Here is a 21887-nt window from a genome sequence, read left to right on the forward strand (position 1 = left end):
CACACTGATGTTCAGACCTTGAAGGACTGCTTGTTGTGGAGTGTCACCAGTTAGGGAAACTGAGCCCATCCAATTGCTCTTTTTGTAACCTTCCTCCTTCTCCCATCAAGGGAAGCTAGAATCTTCCCAGTAAGTGAAGACGTTACTTTGTAAGTATGTTTGTAGCTTGAAGAATAGCGAAATTGTGTTGCAGTTAGCATTAGGGAAACCCTGGAATTATTGATGCAAATTGTTATTAATACAGCACAAATTCTGCCCTGAAGCTAGCACTAGTCTTTTGACATGGGAAGTGACAAAAGGAGAATCAATCCAGGAGGCTACTATTGGTTAGGGAGCCCATCCATCCTTGCCAGGCACTAACTAGGTCAGGCACTAGGAACACTGCAGTGGAAAAGGCACGGATCCAACATCGCACTAGGGAACCTGTGTCCCAGTACAGTCATTCTGGAAACAGAGGGACTCTTCCTATCCACTTCCCCGGGGCTGTATGTGTAGTACATGTGTGATCGAGAAACAGCTAAGCTTTGGTCACATGGCAAAATACAGGTGAGGCTCCTGTGGTCAGAGAAGGCGTGATGGGGACATGCCGAGCTTGGTGATGCATCAGTGTGGAGAGCCTGGGAGACCCGAACTCGGTGACAAGTGTAGGCTGTCAGCCAGGCATGGGTCCAACTTGGAACAGAGGCTGTGGAAGGGACAGGGGTGTGTGCTGAGGCTCAGGTGATGACCTTACCCTGCTCAAGCTTGGAGAGGACGAGTTGAGCCACGCACACAGTCATCCCTGAGCACCTATTTGAAATCAAGGGTGAGAGCCTAGAACAGGGAGGTCTGCCTGGGGCAGTAGGGTGTGGAGGAGCTGATGCTTATCTTAGCTGGGGAGAGGCCTGACCCTCTCCTGAGCTTGGTTTCCTCACCTGTAAAACTAGGCCTACATCTCAAAGGTCTCTCCTGGTTTGATTAAAACAAAAAACAAAAAACAGAAAAAACTTAACATTGTTGAGTAAGAATGTAACCACTTGCCTCTTTGATCTTTGATCAGTGATCCGGGTGAGTGGAGGGGACCTGGCTTTTCCTGGCTCCCGCTACCTTTGGAGTGAATGCAAATCGTCTGTTTATAGATGGCCAGGCCCCTGTTGTCATGTACAGAAGCTCAGGCAGCGTGAGAGTGCAGGAGCCACACTGCAACACGGGGTCATTGTGTGCATGTACTCGTAGTCTGTCCCGGGCCGCTCTGCCCGGCAGTGACTTGAGCTGAGAGGCAAGACTGAGCAGAGAAGTGGTTTCTGCAACTAGAGCCCTGAAAGCTGGTGCAGGGCTGATCCCTGTTTACTTCAGTCCTTGTCTTGGGTGTCTCTGGCTGTGGTTGGCTCCCCTTAAGAACCTGCTTGGAGGAGGTTTACCCAGTGTCCGCCTTCTCTTTACCAGCAGTAGTGAATCTTCAGTTGCATCCTCTCTCAGATGTGCTGTTCCCTCTCGCCCCTCGTCTCCATGCCCCTTGCCTCTCCCTCCCTCTGCCTGAAAGACAGAAAGCAAAACTTCTAATTATATGGAAACAAAGATTGCCAAGGTTTATTAGAATGAAGTGTTGTGGGTGTGTGTTCCACCTATAATAACAGCCAAATCTTCCAAAGTACATCATCTGACATTTTAGAATATAGACCTTCTTCTCATGGCAAAGCTGTATTTTAATAGCTTGTGGTTTTAAAATATCATCTAAACTTACGAACAAACGCATTCTTCTCAGCTATACCCTGATTCTACCATGATCTTCCCTTTCTTCTCCTTAATGTCTCTAGAAATTATTGGAATCTACTTATAAAAACTGGGGGATTGTATATTATAAGTGTTCAAAAATGAATCAGTTCGAGTCTGAGCAGTATGGTAGTTAAAAGGAGTTTTAGGTGTTATTCTGATTCTCTTTTTTTTAAGGAACATTCCTGAACTTGATTGAAGCCATCAGTGTTCCTGATGAGCCATGGGCCCGTGAAGCAAACATTGGAGTCTTCTGGTGGGCATCATAACTGTTAAGGAGTTAGTGTTACCCCTGCCGTGTTTAAACATTAACCAGAGGGCTTCCTCTGCCGTTATCTGTTATCAACAATTATTTGGAACATTTTCTGGCAGTCGAGCTTTGTTTTTCCTCTGAGGAGATGCTAGAACAGGATGAGAATAGACATTAGGCCTCAACAAAGGAAGATTCTTGATTATATCCAGAGAAACAACTGGCTTTGCGGGTACATAGAGTTTGCCTTCTTAACATTTTGTAACCTCCTGTCAACACCCCCTGCCCCCCCAATACACAAACACACACACACACACACGAGTTATCTGGATCCGGGGGAGAGGGCTGTAGTAATTATTTTATTTTATAAAAATGAATGGTACCTCTTTTCCTATTAGGGATACTCATTAAAATTGCTTCGTGGAGACAGAGTGATGGCGAGGTACAATGAGACACAGTCGAGTGCTCTCTGACGTATTAATGCTCTGAGGCCACTAATATTTGGGGGGACACATAAAGGGGGTACTGCTCTATTGCAGATGTGTTCACTTGGTTATTAACAAAAGGCTGGGGTGACCCAGAAACTTAAACCCAGAGAAGAACAAAAGTACTTTCAAACTCACAAATGGGACGATGTTGGAGCCTCCTGAATAGCCCCTCTGGAGTGCTTTCTCTGCCACCTAGCTGCTTTGGAGCTGTGGCTTCTAATAGCTTCTCAGCCTAGAGGGCCCCATAAAATTTTAGCCTGTTTCTGTATAGAGTGCTTTGGAGTGGCCATTTCTCTCTGCCTCTTATTTACTCTCAAATACCCTCTGGAAAAAGAGCTGATGAGGTGCATTGAGAGTTGACATCAAAGGCCATTCATTGATCGCCATCGCTCAGTGCTCCTGTATTTTTGGCCTTAAATTTTGTTTTAAAAAATTGTTTTAAGGCATAACTCCTATAATTCAAGCAAGCATTAAAGTCTAATCAGTGAAAAAGTATATAGATTAAGAAAGGAGAAGCCTTCCCACCCTACTCTTCCTCCTGTAGATGCTGCCATGACCAGCTGGGTGCCTGGTTTTTCTTTTTGGCAGTTATCTGTGTGCCCTGTTCCTAGACTTGCTGACCCAGGGCTCCTCCGAATGGAGCAGGGGCACCGGAGCACCATAACCAAGCCTCAGCGTGGCGTGCAGTGCGGGTCGCGTGAAACAGGACACACTCGCAGGCATTTGTGGGGCAGTGGTGCTTACCTTACGCCCCTGGGTTTCATGTCTCTTCTGTACGCTTCAGATATTGCCCCAGTTTCTGGGTATGGCTGTCAACGATTCTTGATTCTTCTGGTGTTGTTCTCCTAATAGGGCACTTCCAGAATGGAATTTCTGAATATCTCAGTTCCTTCGATCTCAGATACGGGCACACAGACCCTGTCCCTGTACCCGTCCTTTGTCCCGAGAGGCATCTCTGCGGGAGCCCTTCAGAGGCAGCCCACCTTGGTGTCACAGGTGATAAAGCCCCGTTGTTTTCAGGTTTCTAGTCACTCGGCCTCGACCTTGGCATTGCTTCTCTGTGGCTTGGGTTTCGGGTGCCCTGCCGGTGCCCTCGGTTCATCTGTCTTTATTCCGGGTTCTTTGCTTGGCGTACATTCACCAGGCTCCGCTCCCTGAGGGCAAGGCTGCTGTCTTTGCACCTCGGAGGCTGGCCTGTCCACTGTTGATCCCCTGTGTGGGTGAGGTACCCACCCCGACACCCCACACATCTGGCCAACTGCCCCGGGTCAGCCTGCCACCTCCTCCAAGGTTTGTTGGGTTCTGTCCTCCAGTGGCTGCAGAAAATGATTTTCTACAATTCCATCACAATGATTTATGAGAGAATCCATTTTCCTAAACCGGATATGGGGGCCCTTCCACCAGCAACAGAGTATTCCCTGAGGGTCTCCAAAGAGGCTCCCCACCTGAATTCCCAACCACCTCACCAACCCCAGGAGTCTGGGGAGGTGAGTAGATGATCTTTTTATTAGAAGAAGCACTGCTTGTACTTTTTGTCCTTCCCCACCGTGCACTGAACCCCACCAGGCCTTTCCTGGTCCCCTCCTCGGTGTGGGAGACTCCAGGGGTGTAGACCAAAGGCCCAGTTGAGGTGATTTAGGAAGCCAGACCCTCGCTTCTCTGGCCTAGGTTTCTCTGCATCTGTCAGGCTCTCCCAAGAGCTGTTTTGATTCACCCGGCACCTTTATTGCTGGTTTCCGCTCACTGGCTGGCCTGCTGCTCCCAGACTCATGTGAAGGTCTTTCAGCTGTAGGTCCCTAATGGGGAGGACAGTCTCCTTTTGGCTCTCCAGTGTCATTCTCCTTATCCTCTGGCTGAAAGTCCTGACCTGACCCAGCCATGACCCAGATTCGGACCCTAGGTGGTCTTTCTAGCTTGGTCGACCTCCCATCTCTACTTGTGCAACCTGGGTTTTGTGGCTGTCATGCCCACCCCGCACGCCACACCTGTGCAGTCTCCTGCCTTGATGACGTGCTGTCTCTGAGCCCTGGAGTCCGTCAGCGGCAGGCACGACACCTTTCAGGTCCCAGTGCCTCGGCACCTCTCTTGGGTTCCCGGGGCCCTGGCAGAGCAGCAGGCTCAGTGCCTGGGAGTGTGGCCCTCGGTTCCTGGGCCTGTGAAGTGCCCTGAGTGGCTGCTGGGTCGTGGGTGGCTCACTTCTGATGGCTGTGGTCTTGCTCATCTCCCATTCCTCCTCCCCCTTGGCTCTAGGAGGTAGTAAATTTTTTTTAAAATTAATTAATTTATTATTTATCTTTGGCTGCATTGGGTCTTTGTTGCTGCGTGCGGGCTTTCTCTAGTTGTGGCAGGTGGGGGCTACTCTTCATTGCGGTGCGTGGGCTTCTCATTGCTGTGGCTTCTCGTTGCAGAGCACGGGCTCTAGGCGCACGGGCTTCAGTAGTTGTGGCACGCGGGCTTCAGTAGTTGTGGCTCGCGGGCTCTAGAGCACAGGCTCAGTAGTTGTGGCTTACGGGCTTAGTTGCTCTGCAGCACGTGGGATCTTCCTGGACCAGGGCTCGAACCTGTGTCCCCTGCATTGGCAGGCGGATTCTTAACCACTGCACCACCAGGGAAGCCCCTCTGTGCTTTTCTTTACCATGGCTTTCCAGTTTCTCTTTTTTACCTTTTAAAAATATTACTTTTTAGGAACATTTGGTATCATGTGCATAAAATTATTTTCTGATTTATGGGCAAAATGATACAAATAGCATCTTTTTTTTTCATAAATTTATTTATTTTATTTTTGGCTGCACTGGTTCCTCGTTGCTGCGAGTGGACTTTCTCTAGTTGTGGCGAGCTGGAGCTACTCTTCATTGTGGTGTGCAGGTTTCTCATTGTGGTGGCTTCTCTTGTTTCGGAGCATGGGCTCTAGGCGCGCGGGCTTCATGGGCTGTGGCACGCGGGCTCAGTAGTTGTGGCTCGCGGGCTCTAGAGCACAGGTTCAGTAGTTGTGGCGCACGGGCTTAGCTGCTCCGCGGCATGTGGGATCATCCCGGACCAGGGCTTGAACCTGTGTCCCCTGCATTGGCAGGTGGATTCCTAACCACTGCACCACCAGGGAAGCCACAAGTAGCATCTTGACTGAACATCATTTACCTCAGATATTCAACCAGCAGTACATTTTTTATGCAGTCTCAACCTATATCCTATTTGTTACCTCTCATAATATTGGTAAACAATTATTTTAGCTTTATTCTGTATTTCGTGTCAGTGTTTTGGGCACAGGTTGTTGTGCTACTGTCAAATTTTGCTTGCTGTTTTTTCTGCAAGTATTTAACAAAAAGTTAAAAAAAGAAAAAAAGTCCCATAAAACCCCACCTTGGGTAAGTGGCTAAGTATTGTCCAAATAAACTGTATGCTATCCCCATTCCATTCCCAAGTTAAAAAAAAAATTGTATGATTTGCATATGAAGTTTTTCTTCAGTTATATGTTCTTAAAGAGGGGAACAGTAGCTTTATAATTTATAGTGAGGCTTACACCTTGAGATTTGCAAGAATGGGAATAGGTGGTGAAAGGGAGGTTTGTCAATTGTGGCATTTCCCTCCTTTGTTGTGTAAGCAGATTGTATTCCCACAAAAGTACGTATGTTGGTCCTGTCTATTTTAAAAGAGGCTAAATGGCATTAGTTATCTTGTCTTTTCATACAGAGATTTTTAAAAAGTGGCTTAGGAAATAGACATCAAAGATATAAACTACACTTCCCAGCTATAACTAGTTTAACAATTGAACGGAAGAATTCTGGTATTTTCACTTAGGGTAATCAGTAAGAGTGATCACCAAGGAAGCTAGCTTTCATTTACATTTTTAGTGTTGCAAATTCTTTCATTTATCCCGTGACTTTCAAAGAAAATGGGGGTGGAGGAGCCCCACCTAGTCACATTGAGTGTCACAGTTCACACCAATGGATTCTCAATTTTTTTAGGGTAAAGGTGAAGGAAGGGGCAACACTTAGGTTATGGTGGTTTGAAAGAACCTGCGTTGTCTTCTAAAACCAAATGAAAATGCAAACCACAGTGGAATCAGCAAGGAATCTCTGCAGAAAGACCAAAACTGTTTCCACAGTGCTGCTCTGCAAAACAGATTCTTCAGGAAGTTAATTGTATATAATCATCATATATAGCATTATGATGTGGTAAATTTGAACCAACAGCTCTTAATTCCTCAGAGCCATTCACATGCATGTCCACAAAATTGGAAAGACTTTTTGTTTTTGTTTTGTTTTTCTTAATAAGATCCTGTTTTGGGTAGGGCACTTGGAGGGATCACATGAGTGAAAACTGCACCAATGCCGCTAACATTCCTTCTCACCTGTTTTTCAATCTTTTGATTGTGCTGTTAACAGGCTACATTCCTCCTCTAGTAAATGAAAATATCTTTAAGCCGTATTTGTTTACATTATTCTCAAAAGTTTTTTGCTAGGGCTTTTTCAGATTTGGTTTTTATTTTATTGATGATGGTTTAAACAATTTAAGAGATGAAGTTAGGTTAAAAAATTTAAAGTACATTTAGCTTCTCTGTATTAGGGAATATGGAAAGGGGAATTTCAACATTCCTTCTCTGAAAAAATGCCTTTGAAATGTAGGCACGTGCTTCATTTGTATGACTTTTGCTAACCTATTTTTTCTAGTTTGTTTTATAGCTCTTTCACTGATGTTGATGGATTTTCTGTAGCTCTTATGGAGCCAGGGAGGCAGATGAGTGCTCTTAACCTTTTAGTGGAATCTTAAGCTGATAAAAATTTGCAATCTTTTTTTTTAAAATTTATTTATTTATTTATGGCTGTGTTGGGTCTTCGTTTCTGTGCGAGGGCTTTCTTTAGTTGCGGCGAGCGGGGGCCACTCTTCATCCCTGTGCGCGGGCCTCTCACTATCGCGGCCTCTCTTGTTGCGGAGCACAGGCTCCAGACGCGCAGGTTCAGTAGTTGTGGCTCACGGGCCCAGTTGCTCCGCGGCATGTGGGATCTTCCCAGACCAGGGCTCGAACCCGTGTCCCCTGCATTGGCAGGCAGATTCTCAACCACTGCGCCACCAGGGAAGCCCAAAATTTGCAATCTTCAAGCCAGTTCTTTAGGTACTTTTATGGTCAGTGCCTTTAAAGCAGAGGGTACTTCCCTAAAACAGTTCAGAAAAATTTTTAAAGGGACAATTTTAGCTCCAGTGGAAAATCCTTGCTTCTAGTAGTAGTGAATCTACCATGGTAAGTATTTTGGCAAACTGTCCCCTAAAAATCTATAGACTATTGCATAGAACCAAGATGCAAGCCTTAGCTTTCATGAGACACTGCTGAAAAGTAATTGACAGTGATCTGAAAACTTAGAATGCCTAAGTATGCAAAGAATAGGTTGCAACTACTGAAGAGCTATTTTTATGCGCAGAAATCTCATATTCCATTCTAAACGCAATACTTCTTAAAAACCAAGTAAATAATTTCTTAGAGTTTTAAAAATACATGGTAAGGAACATGTTACTGAGCTTTGGTGTCAACGAAATGAGTTGAATTCCAGGGTCTGTCAATCCTCTGGACAGGGCCACTACTGTGTTAGTTTTCTCACCTGTAAACAACAGTAACTAAATATCATAGGGTCTTTGACAGTTAAAAGGATTACAAACTGCACAAGGATAGGGACTCTCTCTTTTGTAAACCTTCCATGAAAATAATAGGCAATCAAATATTCTTGAATAAATGAAGTCACAACCCTTAATGCTTATTAAATTTCACTTTAAACATATACCGGGGACTTCCCTGGTGGTCCAGTGGTTAAGAATCCGCCTTCCAGTGCAGGGGACACAGGTTCAATCCCTGGTCGGGGAACTAAGATCCCACACGCCTCAGGGCAACTAAGCCCACACGCCGCAACTACTGAACCTGCGCACTCGCCCGCAATGAAGATCCATTGCAGCCAAAATAAAAATAAATAAATAAACAAACGAACAAACATATACCAGTATTAGTTCATGGATTCCTGAATTTATAAGGTGATGCTTTGACATTTCCACATTCCTCATAGGGGTCTACTTTTTGTTACAAATAGATTTAGTTAACACTGTCATACACTTTCCATTATTTGTGGGAGTGGTTTTACAGGAATTTCCTACAGTGCCTGTTAGAAAGACAAATGCTAGTCCCTAGAAGAGGCCCAAAAATCTGTATTTAAAAGCCTCCTACAAGAGATTCTTCTGTAGATGGCATGAGTACCATATTTTAAGAAGTCTGGAAGAAAATGTTCAAACTTTTGCCTTTTTTCTTCCATGTGAACCATCTTCTAGCCAAACTGATCAGTCTCCTGAACTAGAAGACCTTGGTCTGGGACAGAAACCCAAATTTCCATGAATACAGAAAAACTGCAGCACCTCCCAATGGACCGAACGATTACTCATTACACCTCAACTCTTACCATTGTTTCTTTACTGTTTTGTTTAAGGATTGTTAAAACATCTGGCTGCTGGGTTGAAATGAACTCTTCAGATGTACCACATAAATACTTCACAAGTGTTAAATAAGCATGTGGTTCAATCCCTAAAATAGTCATGCTTAATTTTTTGAACAGCTACTTACAAAATAATCTAAATCACTGGAATTATAAATCATGTAACTGCTCGTGATTCAAAGGCAAGGCACAGCCATGATACTGCATATGTAACAGTCTCCCATAAATACAAAAATACATCTTTATAAATATAGGAAAACATAGTAACATATCTTGTTAAAGGACAATAGCTTTTAGTTCTTTAGAGAAGTATGCCTGAAACTCCATAACTGAAGCCATGGTTATATTTATAACCAGTTTAGGGAGGATGTTGCCCACTGCCTAACATCTGTAGGACAGTTAGGGTATTTCTGCAAAGCATTCATAATTTGTGTATTATCCAGAAGCAGTTTCATCAGCTGGTACTCCCTCTGTGCATTTACTGATGTTCTTTCCAGGGGCCTTATTAATTCTAATTGTTGTAAGTGTTCAAAAGCCTTCATGACAACAGGTTTCTCAAAATTATAAACAGAATGGGTCCTCCTTTGAACAAACTTCTGAAACTCATTATAAACCATTTGAAAATTAAAGGGCTTCTCTTCATAGATGTCATTTAAATGTTTCATTGCTATGATAAGACAGATTTCCAAGACCGACAGACCACGTACAATATTTGCTTTAGAGTCCACGCTACACTGCTGGTTTGCCTCTGTCAGATCTGCTGCAGTCATAAATGGTTGTGATGGTGTTATGCGATTTAAAGCAAGCCTCAATAGCATGTGTAATGACCGCAGGTTTTTGCTGACATTGAAATGCTTCTGCAGCACTTCTTGTACACTTCTATCTTCTGAGAGACTCTGAACCTTCTCATTCCGCTTCTCAGCGAAAATCTTGTCTGGAAGTACTGCAGATAGAGATAATTGTTCTTTAAATATTTTAAGATACTGTGGAAAACCAAATGAATTCATTAAGTGTATCTGCCAGTGGGAAAATCGTGACTTCACTCTTTTTTCTAAGAGTTCCAAAATATCCAATCTACGTGTAAGACCAATAACTGCTACTGAGTCTGTGCAAACTGAGAAATGTCAAAAAGATTATAGAGGAGTGTTTGGTTTTTATGATGAGCAAAAAGATCAAATTCATCTAATATGAAGATCGCTGGGCAACTACTAGTCCAGTCACCTTTTTTTAAAGCTTCCAGAAGAAATGAAAGGTTTTCAGCAAAGCTTCCAAAACTTTATCTCCAACTACAGTTTCCAGATTTAACTGCCTTTAGGGCAATTTTATCCTCCATCTGCAGCAGTCCATTTAAGTGAACTTGTAATACATTTTCACTCCCTCTTCTCCTTCTATTAGTTCTTTCAAAGCATGGTTTATTAACATAGTCTTTCCTGATCCTTGGGGTCCAATAATGAGAGCAGAGTTACTTTCTCCATGGATAGCAGTTCTTTTCAGCAGCTCAATTAAGTGTTTATATTGTACTTGTACTCCAAATAGGTTACTATGTGGACTCTGATGACAAAATCTTTCACGTAAAACTCTTTGTACCCGCGAAAGGTATTCTGCTTGTATTAAGTTGTTACTCTTTGATTTACGACTGCTCATTTCAACAAATTGAAATCCAGGGCAGAGCAGGATTCTGGGGACCGCGGGAATCCCTTCACAGGCTCCTCTCGCCGCGTACTCTCCTCTGCCTCACCTGCTGCCGCTGCCAGCGATACACCCATACTCCCTTTACCATGGCTCTCATGGAGCTGAGCCAGCAGGCAGAGCAGCCCCTTGAGGGCCTCTGAAAGCAGAGCTGAAGTACAGACTCCAAGGGTCTTCTGCACGAGGTGGAAGGAGTCTCGGGCTGTACCTGGAGGGAAGGAAGCCAGCCGGGCATTATAAATACTCCCGGGCCTCGGAGTAGGATGGCAGAGGACATCCGGGGCCATTCCAAAGGCGGGGCTGATAGGCTCACACCTTGTTCATTTGAGCTGCTACTACATTCATGTTTAGGAATTTTTTCTTTTTTTTTTAATTATGAAGATGAGTCTCTACCTCTTAAACTGTTAGTTGTCATGCCCTGGCTGGTGCTGTTAATATACAACCGAGACCGGAGGCCATAAATTTGAAGATGATGAGCTGGTGCCAACAAACTTTCCTCTTACAATAAAAAATTTTTAAAAAAAGAAACCCTTCCCCCATGCCAGATTTGTTTGTCTGAGACTTGTCTCTGTAGGTATCCCAGGGGCTCCCATGGAAGCTGGCCTGGGATGGTGGGGAGACGAGGGAAGGGACAGAGCGGGTCAGTCTGAGTTGGGACTGGCCTGTGCTTGCCTCCCGGTGCACGTGCTGTGTCAGGGCCTGCATCTGGGCTTAAAATGCTATTCATTCGTCAACATACCCCCTTTTCAAGTTTCATTGTTCTGTTGTTTTGACTATAAAAGTGACACTTTTTATAAAACCAGTTTCTGTGATCTGGAACAGGGTTCTCAAACTCTTGTGTGCATCAAAATCATCTGGCCCCCACCTCTAGAGAGTCTGATTCAGTGGCCCTGGGGTGGGGCCTGAGAATTTGCATTTCTAACAAGTTTCCAGATATCGCTGCTACGGCCGATCTGGCAACCACCCTTTGAGAACCACTGATCTAGAAGGTACAAGGAAATGAGCACCATCTTCAGTCTTACCACTCAGAACCATTGTTAACATTTGAAATGTAGTGAATATATACTTATGTATATGGACAGAGTTTTAAAAGCAAAGATGGTTCTGTGCTATACATATTATTGCTTTTTAAAAAAAAAACTTTTTTTTTTTTTTTGACTGTACCTTGCAGCATGTGGAACTTCCCCCACCAGGGATTGAACCTGCACCCCCTGCAGTGGAAACATGGAATCTTAACCACTGGACCGCCAGGGAAGTCCAAAACAAACTTTAAATTTTAGAATTGTTTTCGACTTACAGATAAGCTGCAAAGATAGAGAGTTCCCATATACCATTCACCCAGTTTCTCTTATTGTTAATGTCTTAGATTATTGTGGTACATTTGTCACAACTAAGGAACCAACAGTGGTACATTACTGTTAACTCCACACTATTTTTGCTTTTAATGAAAATATTACTTTTAATGTTTTTTCATAATAAGATTCAAATATCAGAACTGCATAGTGACAGAAGGAAAAGACCTCTTTACTCCTCCCATCTCATTACCTATATATTTCAGAGTATTTTTCTGTGCATTTGTATACCCATGTAATCACACACACACACACACCTTTTTTTTTTTCATTTAATGTGTCTTGAAAGTTTTTCTTTATCAGTATATCTAGATCTGTCCCATTGTGTTTCAATGGATAGCACACATTGTTTGGTACCCTTTTAAAACTTAATAATATCTTATCAGTTTCCAGAATTTAAATCTAGTGGATGAAAGGTGAGGTCTGGCATACCTCCCTTTTATCTTGCATTGGAAGTTAGACATTATTTGCCCGCCTCTGTGGAGTACTTAGCTTAGCATGTTCCAGGCACTGCCAAGCCTTTAGCATACATTATCTAACACACTTATCAAAACAACCTTACGAAACAGGTATCATTATTGTCCTTATTAACAGATGAGGAAACAGGGTCAGGGAGGTTAAGCGAGCAAAACCCTTTGACGACTTTCTAGCTGAAGCAGGCTCTCTGGTGTTTTGAGTGTCGTGAGCCACTCAGTTTAGTGTGACCATGGCGTGTTTGTTCAGCTTTCCTGTGTGCCACACCCAGTGCTAGAATATGAAGGTGAAGGATGTCGTTAAGGAACTTGGGCTAGTTGGGAGGACATGCATGTAAACAAATAATTATAGGCTAAGAATTACACCGGGGGTTTTAAATTACTGGTGGGGTTTTGACACCTTAAAAAAATCCACTGGAGGAGGGGATGTGTGCTTGGAACTGTTGCATTGCAGAGGTGCAGAGGGAAACACAGCATCAGACTTGGCAATCTGACCTGAGTTCGAAGTCTAGTATTACTTTTCAGCTGAGTGACCCTAGGTAAGGCACTTAGCCTCTCTGAGTTTTTGTTATGAGTATCTTAAAAAATACTTCTTATGGTTGTAAGATTAAATAGATACATAGTAAGAGCTAGCTATTGTTATGCTCAATAAATACACAAATATATATTAAGTATTTTATATATTTAGTGGGCTTAATAAATATAAATGTGTAATCTCTGCCACATCAATTGCTGAGTGGAAACTTGGAGGACTTCCCTGGCGGTCCAGTGGTTGGGACTCAGCGCTTCCACTGCAGGGGGCACAGGTTTGATCCCTGGTTGGGGAACTAGGATCATGCATGCTACGCGGCGCGGCCTAAATTTAAAAAAAAAAAAAAAAATCCTTGAAAAGTTCTAGACAGAAATAAGTAAGGAACCAAATCTCACAGTCTTTTATCTCTCGAGACCAAATCCTGAAGGCCTCCTGGGACGCCTCATGCCCCCGTCTTGCCTTCTCTTGATGGGCCTCGCTCTTGGCACTTACCCCTCACTCCCACGTGCATTTTATTCTTTTCGTGCCTTCTCTCCTCTGTGTAACTGCAGTCTCTTTGAAGGACAGGATCCCTGCCTTTCATTCTTGTGTCCCCTGAAGTTAAATGGAAACACGTTGAACATCAGTTGCAGAACCAGGTGCTTTAGGAGGGGAGGCGCACGCTCTCCTTGCCAAGATGGTCGAGCTTAAACAGGATGGTCTTGGAAGAGTTTTTTCATCTCTCCCAACCATTCTTCCCCCCCTGGGTTTTTCAGACGTTGGCCTTTTACACCCAAACTTGAGTTTTTAACATGGATGGGTCACTCAACATTTTGTTCAAGAGTTTTAATGAACTGTATCTTAATATATGAGTAGTCTGTGTTATGAGTTAACTTAATCCTCGGATCTTTCACTGGGAAGAAAGATTTATGTTGATATTCCCTGCCCCCCCCCCCCAACTTAGAAAAGCAGAACAAAACCTCAGCAGGCCTGCGTCTTGTGTAGCCAGGACAATTCCGACCAGACTGCCATAGGTTAGATAAAATGCCTTTTTCCTTTTTCCTTTCCTACTTATGCTTGGGGTAAAGAACCTTCTGGCAAAGACTCTGGACCAGCAAAGCTGGAATAATATTGTAAAGAAGCTTTGGTTGAAGATGAAGCTAAGTGAGTTGAAGGAAAGACTAGCTTCTGTGCTGTATAATGGCTTGGAGAAGTTTCTAAGTTTGTCCTGGGCGATTGGCAGTTAAAACATGGTCCATGTCAACCTGAACTGTCTTAAATAGTAATCTTGAGAAGAAATAAGGCAGTGTTATTTTTTTTCTCCTTTCCCTTGAATATTGGCTGAACCCCACACGTTGGTTGGAAAGTGGGCTTGACTTGAGTATGTGAAAATCCACTTTCCTAGATCCGAAGAGCAGGACTCCCATTTCTGAAGGGTAGTAACAGAGAGCCAGGCGAGGTTTCTGCCGTTTTCAGTTTTTTGTTTTTTTTTGAAGGAGTTTGCTGCCCCTAAGAGAGCCAACTATTCAGAAAACTTAATCACAGGTTCTTCCTCCATTCAGACTTAATCTGGTCATTCAGAGGCCCTTTCCCTCCCCTTCAGAGGCTGCTGGCACCTGACCTGGGGCCACAGAGATCTTCCTCTGGGCCTTTGGAAGGCTGAGAGGGCAGGAGCAAGTTCGATTCTTTGGGTTAGGGGGTTGGGTTGGGTCTCTTAAACTTAATCTCCAGTTGTGAACTGTAAGGGAGACCAACCATCAGAGACCAACTCCCCTTTATCATTTACCATTGCAGCCAGAAGCTTCTAATGGTTTCAGCCAAAAATATTTATGAAAATGACCCAATATAACAAAAATGTATTTAACTGAGGTTGTTCATTTTATGGACAGTTGTTCCTTTTCAGGCACTTGAATCACCCTCATGAATTCCTTTTTTTTTTTTCCCCTCCTCTTTTTCTGTCTTCAATTCTCCAACATGCTCAGTGACAGTGGAAGGTACTTGAGAAGTCTTTCTTCATATAAATAAGTGCCTACATCTCTCCTCATACTTCTCTTTTGTTTTTTTTAAAAATTTTTTTGGAGTATAGTTGATTTACAATGTTGTGTTAGTTTCTGCTGTATAGCAAAGTGAATCAGTTATACATATACATATATCTACTCTTTTTTAGATTATTTTCCCATATAGGCCATTACAGAGTACTGTACTTCTCTCTTTTCTTGACACTAAAAAACAAAACAAAACAAAAAACCCACAATAGTGGAAGTCGGGTTCTGAGAAGTCCTGTGTTGGTGGCAGCATTGGCAGCTGAGGAAGAAAGCGATGAGACCCTGGCATGCTGATTAGGAGCACTCGCTTGTTTACTAGCTGGGTGGCAATAAAAGGTGTCTGGAGTACTGCAGATTTATTTTTGTTGATTTGAATTCAGAGTTTATTTCATTTTTATTTTTTTAATTTCATGTTTACTCTTTTCCACTTGGCTGAGGACAAATACATATAAAGTCTTGGCCTATTGAAAGAGCCATTTAAATTTGTTTGATTTTTGTTTTTAACACAGCACATTTTATATCCACAAAATGTGGTGAAGACAGAGCCATTCATAAAAACAGATTGCACAAGTCTGTGACTTCTGAGTGTTTACCCTGGAAGAAATCACCCGTGCCATTTTAGCCTTGCCCTTTCACATGGGATATGGTTCTGTGATTGAGTTTCAGGCCTGAACCCTTTGTGTGTGTACATCTAGCCCCATGAACCTCTCACCTGTTTCAGGAAATCATTTTGAGCAAAATGATACCTTCTTTGAGAGTCTGAGCACTTTCTCAGCAGAGCCATGTGATACAGACACGGAGAGCAGGGTGAGGACATACAGATGTGTCCACCTGCCTGTGGGCCTGACTTATGTGAAAACCCACCAAAACCAACAGACGGACTGTTCTTTGGGAGCACTTTGTTTCAGAACTTTCATATAGCACATCAAGCCATTTAGTAGCAGCCAGAAACGAAGACGAAGCTTTAGCCCCTCTCCTTGTCCCTAGCCCTTTATGGTTGTCGCCCATGACAACCAAGAACTTCAGCTTGGGAGTTGGGAGACCTGGCTTCCAGATGAGCTGGGGGAATGTCCCAAGGTCTGTCCTCATTCGGAGTGAAGGAATGGGACTTGATTCTCTAGCGGTCTCTTCCCCCTGAGTCCTGTGTGATTTCGGTGCACCAGTGCTACATCTGGGGTTGGAGAGCTCAAATGCAAAAGGGACTATTTGAGATGTCCACTTAGGGGCTGTGAAGCCTGTCGACTCTTGTGCTATTTACCTGGAAAAATGAGGGCAGCTTCTACCCAAAGTAAAGGCCGCCCTGAGATTCCCCTATTTAGATTCTGTGGACAAGTGGTTGGTCTACTCGTCTTTGTGGCTGCTGTTGCTGTATTGGGAAGGGGGCATTTGGACCAAGGATTTAGAGATTTTTCTGCCGGGAGATGATCACATTTGTACTGAGATGGTGCTTAAAGCTGGTACTTGCCGTTTTATCACTAATGGCTGTGTTTCTCTTTCCATAGACGTGGGTTTTATCTGGCCGTCTCTCAGGTACGCTGACAGTTTTGACTAGTGCTTAAAAAGGCAAGTTCAGGAAATGCTATTTTCTGTGTTTCTTCTTTCCCTACTTTCCCCCTTGTTGAGCAGCACAAAACTGCCAGGTTTTATGTTCCACTGGGCAGTTGCTGCTGGTCTGATGTTTTTCTCTCCCCTCCTTCCTCCTCCTCCTGTGCCCCCTCCCCCGGAGACGCCCCTCCCGCATCCGTGCTCTGCTCCAAGGGGAGCTGTACCTTTGTGGTTCTTCTGCAGCTGCCGGACTTTGATGGGGACATGCTTGCTGCCTCTACACTTGCTTCCCGTAGCAACCGGCTCTTTGAAGATGACCTCTTGCTGTTTGCCTGTTGTCTCTTGTGTTGGATTATAGATGAGAGATTTACCAGGCTGGGGGTAGGAGCCTGCTGTTAGCACATTTCTTTTAGGGTTCCCAGCGTCCCTCAGCCTGTGCTTTCTCTTTCCAGAATATGAGGTTTTGCGGGGGTGGGGGTGTGGAGGGGATATTTGTGCTGAATCAAACACAGTTTTGAGTGTGTAGGATTGCCCTAGTTGTGAGATAATGTGGAAATAGTTGCTGCAGTGATTCCTTACTGAAGCTATTTGGTTTACTTTTCATTTTTATTATAATGTGATTAACACTCATTAGGAAGGGAGGGCACTCTTTGGCCCCCCACTCCCCCCAGGTGTTGGTATGTTGGCACTAAACTTGCTTCCCCATATAATCTGAGTGCTGGGAATTGCCAAGTACCTAAATCTCCACACACTTGAACACCCGTGTTTTCCCCCAAAGCATCAAGTTTTCTCTTTCTTTACAGCAGCAGAATCCCCTGACATGTGGCCCCTGTCTTGCTTGGGCAGCCCCTGATGTGCTGTGCACAGCTAGTGCGTGGATTTCTGTTCAGCTCTGTGAACTTGCCTTGGACAGAATGAGGACATTGTGGAACAGCAAGGATTCCAAAGGAACCCTGGATTAAAACAAAAACTAGCCTTTTTTTTTTTTAACCTATCGAAGTGACAACGGCTAAAATAATAGTAGCGCCCATTTTAGTAAAAAGGTACAAGAAAATAGACTTTTTTATGCACTGCTGGTAGGAGGGTTGTTTGTAGCAGCGTATGTATCAAGAGCCTTAAAAATATTCATACTCCTTGACTCAACAGTTTTTCTTCTAGGAATTTATCCTAAAAAACAAAAAACAAAATCAGAGGTGCATATCAAGATTTTTGTGTGAGGATGTTCACTAATATGTTATTTATGATAAAAATTGCCAACAATGAGAATATCTGGCTGGCAAAGTGATAGTACTTTTGTTCATATAGTAGAGTGCTTTACAGACATTAAAATTGTTTGAGAGTATTTAATGTCAAGGGAAAATGCTCATAAGTGGAAAAAAAGCAGAATATAATAATGTAGTTTAGGGAATTCCCTGGCGGTCCAGTAGTTAGGGCTCTGTGCTTCCACTGCAGGGGTATGGGTTTGATCCCTGGTTGCGGAACTAAGATCCGCATGCTGCGAGGTGCAGCAAAAAAAGTGTAGTATATCATATGATCCTACTTTTTTTTAATTAAAAAATAAGAAAAATTGTATGGCATACATAGAAAAAGACTATAATGAAATACTACCTCTCAGTTTTTTCTCCAGTAATGAGATTTTGGAGTGTGTTAATTTTCTTCATATTCTGAGTTCTTCAATGATCAGATAATTACTTTTATAAGCTGAGAAATTTTAAAAATTGATTCCCTACCGATTAACCCACAAAGTACATTGATAATATTTTCTTTTAAAGCTAAGTATTTTTTAAATAGGTGAACCAAGATAATACATCTGTTCTTTGTTTTTTTATCGTTAGAATGTGCTTGTGTTTTTTTTTTGTTTTTTTTTTAATTGATACCACCATCATTCTTTGTGTGAGAGAAATGGCTTTGCAGCTTTAAGAAGTTGTGGTTTTATCCAAAAGGAAGTTCTATCCCTTAGCAGGAATTCAATAAAATAATATATCATCTTTTGTAATCATGCAATGATGCCTGACTTCAAAGTGACTTACTAGTTTATGGGCATTGGTGTTTGGATTGGTTGTTTTTGGCAAAGTCCAGGTGGACTGTCCATTTGTTAAAGGTGGATGCATGGCAGTGGGCTTTGGAAGCCCTTCTGTTTGTTAGTGGTTGAAATCACTAGTTATGGACCTTACCTTTATTTGGAAATATTTGTGATTTGGGGGAAGAATGAGAAGTATTCGCAGGTGATGGTTCTATGAGCAGGTTATCTAGGGGCATCAGGCTGGTGGGAGAGCGTTTTGGGGACCGGAGGGTGGGTTTCATTTGTGTTTGATAGTAGCAGATGGCGGCTGATGGTAGGAAGGTCTGCACTGTCTGTTAAGGTGAACTTGACTATGAGGTTGGTTGAGTTACTCAGCTATGCTACAAGCCTTATGCTTCTTCAACCCTCACTGTCACCAATTACTTGGGAAGCTCATAAAGCTGGGAGGAAGAGAAGTATAGCAGTCATTTCTTGGGAAGGCATTGAGAGGCAAGTCTAGAAGGCTGGAATATGGGTAAAACTAGCTTCTGTTGGGTTCATCTTGTGGGAGGGACTGGTGAAGTTAGGGTTGGCTCTCCTGAGAGGGTTTAGTTTTTTAATACTCTCTTCTATTTTGAATCCTTTAAATAGGCACATGTGGGAATCCACAGGTGTCTAGATGGAGTTTTCTTTTAACTGGTATCCTGTTATTAACCATAGATTACTGAATAATGTTACATTGTATGGACACCACATTTTGTTTATACATTCATCGGTTGTTGATCATTCGGGTTGTTTCCACTCTTTGGTTATTATAAACAGTGCTGTTGTGAACATTCATGTTCACGTCCTTGTGTAGACATGTTTTCATTTCTCTTGGGTGTAAGCGTACCAGTAGAATTGTTAGGTCATACGGTAACTCTATGTTTCATATTTTCATGAACTACTAGACTATTTTCCAAGTGGTTGCACCATTTTACATTCTTATCAGCAGTGCATGAGGGTTCCAATTTCTCTCTGTCCTCATCAACACTTGTTGTTGTCTGTTTTTTTGATCATAGTCATCCTAGTAGATGTGAAGTAGTACCTCGTGTTCTGATTGCATTTCTCTGGGGCTAATGATGTTAAGCATCTTTCCGTATGCTTATTGGTCATTTGTATATCTTATTTGGAAAAATGTCTACTCAGATCCTTTGTCCACTTTAATTGGGTAATTTTTTTTTTTTATTGTAAGAGTTCTTAACGCTCATAAAGTTTGTTTTTTTAATATTTATTTATTTAGGTTGCACTGGGTCTTAGTTGCAGCACGCATGCTCCTTAGTTGTGGCATGTGGACTTATTGGTTGCAGCATGCGGACTCTTAGTTGTGGCATGCATGTGGGATCTAGTTCCCCAGCCAGGAACGAACCTGGGCCCCCTGCATTGGGAGTGCAGAGTCTTGCCCACTGGACCACGAGGGAAGTCCCTCATAAAGTATTAAGGTGCACAAAGAGATTTTCTTTATGTGGGTTGTATCTACTGATATTTGCCAGGTGAGAAATTAAAACAAAAACTTTAAAAATATTTAACTTTAAAATATGCTTTAAAATAATAATAAACCCATTACATGTTAACATAGCTAATATTTTTTATGAACAATATTATGCTTTGGAAAATATAGTGAAGAGTGGTCTTTTTAATATTTTTGTCTCTTTAATATCTGGCTTAATAGAAGATAGTTGGATTCTCACATCTACTTCTGTACCCAGTTTGTTTTGATATGCTTTGGTTGAAGTATATGAAGAAAATCTGGCCTTACACAGATGTGTAGTTGGAAAAGGGAGAAGTATTTTATTAGTTTCTTAAGATAATTGTGGATATCTTTGATACTATATCAAAACTCAGCAAGAGGTAGTTTCTTGAAGGTTAATTGTAATGTGGAACCTGAAGCCATATAGATGAACTCTTCATACTCTTTTACGTTGAAATCCATTGGTCTTGCTTGCACTTTGAATGGGTCTGTTACTAATGGATGATTTTGTATTATCGTGCATTGGTTTTTTAGAAAATACTGATTCACTGAGTCATACGGCTCTTTCAAATGCTGACACATTCATTATACAGTATTAAAAAAATCACATTTATTAATATCCTCATCATCCTCAATAGGAAAGTCTTTAAGTAGTATTGGGATTCTGTCAAGCACATGGTGGTAGATACAAATTTCCCCAAATTCTAATTTTGCTTGGAAGCTCAAATTTTATTGTTGGCAACAAATATTGTCAATTGTTTTCCTTGAAGTGGCAGGCTCACTTCATTCATTTGTGAGAAAATGTCTGCCCTATACTTATCTGTATAACCATACTTTGTCAGTTATTCTTTTAAGTAAAAATGGTGTCCCATAAAAAAGTGGCTAGTTCAGCTTGCAACTCACAATTGCACAAGTACTTTATCATGAAGCAACCATGTGCTTTGATATGCAGCAGAAGTGCTCTACGCATACTTCCTTTGTCACACAGAATATTAAAAAGTATGTACTCAGGAGTTGGGAGCTAATAAAATAAAAAATAATAAAATAAAAATAGTTTTTATTCATCAGTGTTCTTCATCAGTATTGCTTCGTCAACATTCTTAAGGAAACTCCCTTTTCTGATTGCAAGTATACAGTAGTCAGGAGTGCAGTCTGGCGCCACTGCCTTGATTCACTCAACAGTATTATCCCACTGTTGCATTTACACAATCAGTGCAAATGTCGGCACAATGTAAAAGGCAGTTGTTGTCTTAGTATTATTACAAATATGATATTGCCTTCGCAGATTCTCTTAAAAGGTTTAAGGACCACCCCCACTGCCGCCCCCACCAGGAGCTTATAGAGTGGACTTTGAGAACCCATGGTCTAGATGGCATTTAATGGAAATTGGGGTGAAATTGTTTTGAAGGCACTTGCCCCTCTGTTATCTCAGATGTTAGCACACATTTGCATGATGATAGTGACAGTGTTTGTGTGTGTATTATGCACCTTGTAGTTGGACATTCTTCCTAGTCTTCAGCAATATTCAGAATCACAAAGCTATTACCACTGAGGCTCCTTTGAAAATAAAATGCCTTCCCATTTTCTTTTCTTTTTTTTTCTTCCAAGAAAAGGCCTCTCTTCATCACCCACCTTTGCCAGATGTGATGTTTCCTTATTTCATGTTTTGAGTTTGAGAAAGCAGGGGCCCTTTAGGGCCTTCCTGCATATGTCCGTTTCTCAGGACGCTCCTTACTCTGAAAACCCTAGATGGGTGTCTAGCTCAAGTCCAGGCCAGTGGCTGGCAATGACCTGATCCTTGCC

At 42.5% G+C, this 21887-nt stretch overlaps 1 protein-coding gene and 1 pseudogene across 2 annotated transcripts in view; one reads left to right on the forward strand and one right to left on the reverse strand.

Annotated features, from left to right (window-relative positions):
• The window catches only part of ZNRF3 (zinc and ring finger 3), a 148716-nt gene that overhangs the window by 38456 nt on the left and 88373 nt on the right, over positions 1-21887 (forward strand). The gene's annotated exons all lie outside the window — the stretch shown is intronic.
• Positions 1926-17365, reverse strand: LOC309639286 (origin recognition complex subunit 4 pseudogene; annotated as a pseudogene). Its single transcript has one exon. The product of its transcript is annotated as an origin recognition complex subunit 4 pseudogene (transcript).

Source organism: Balaenoptera physalus, assembly GCF_965194825.1.
Source record: "Balaenoptera physalus genome assembly, chromosome: 12".
Lineage (NCBI taxonomy): Eukaryota > Metazoa > Chordata > Mammalia > Artiodactyla > Balaenopteridae > Balaenoptera > Balaenoptera physalus.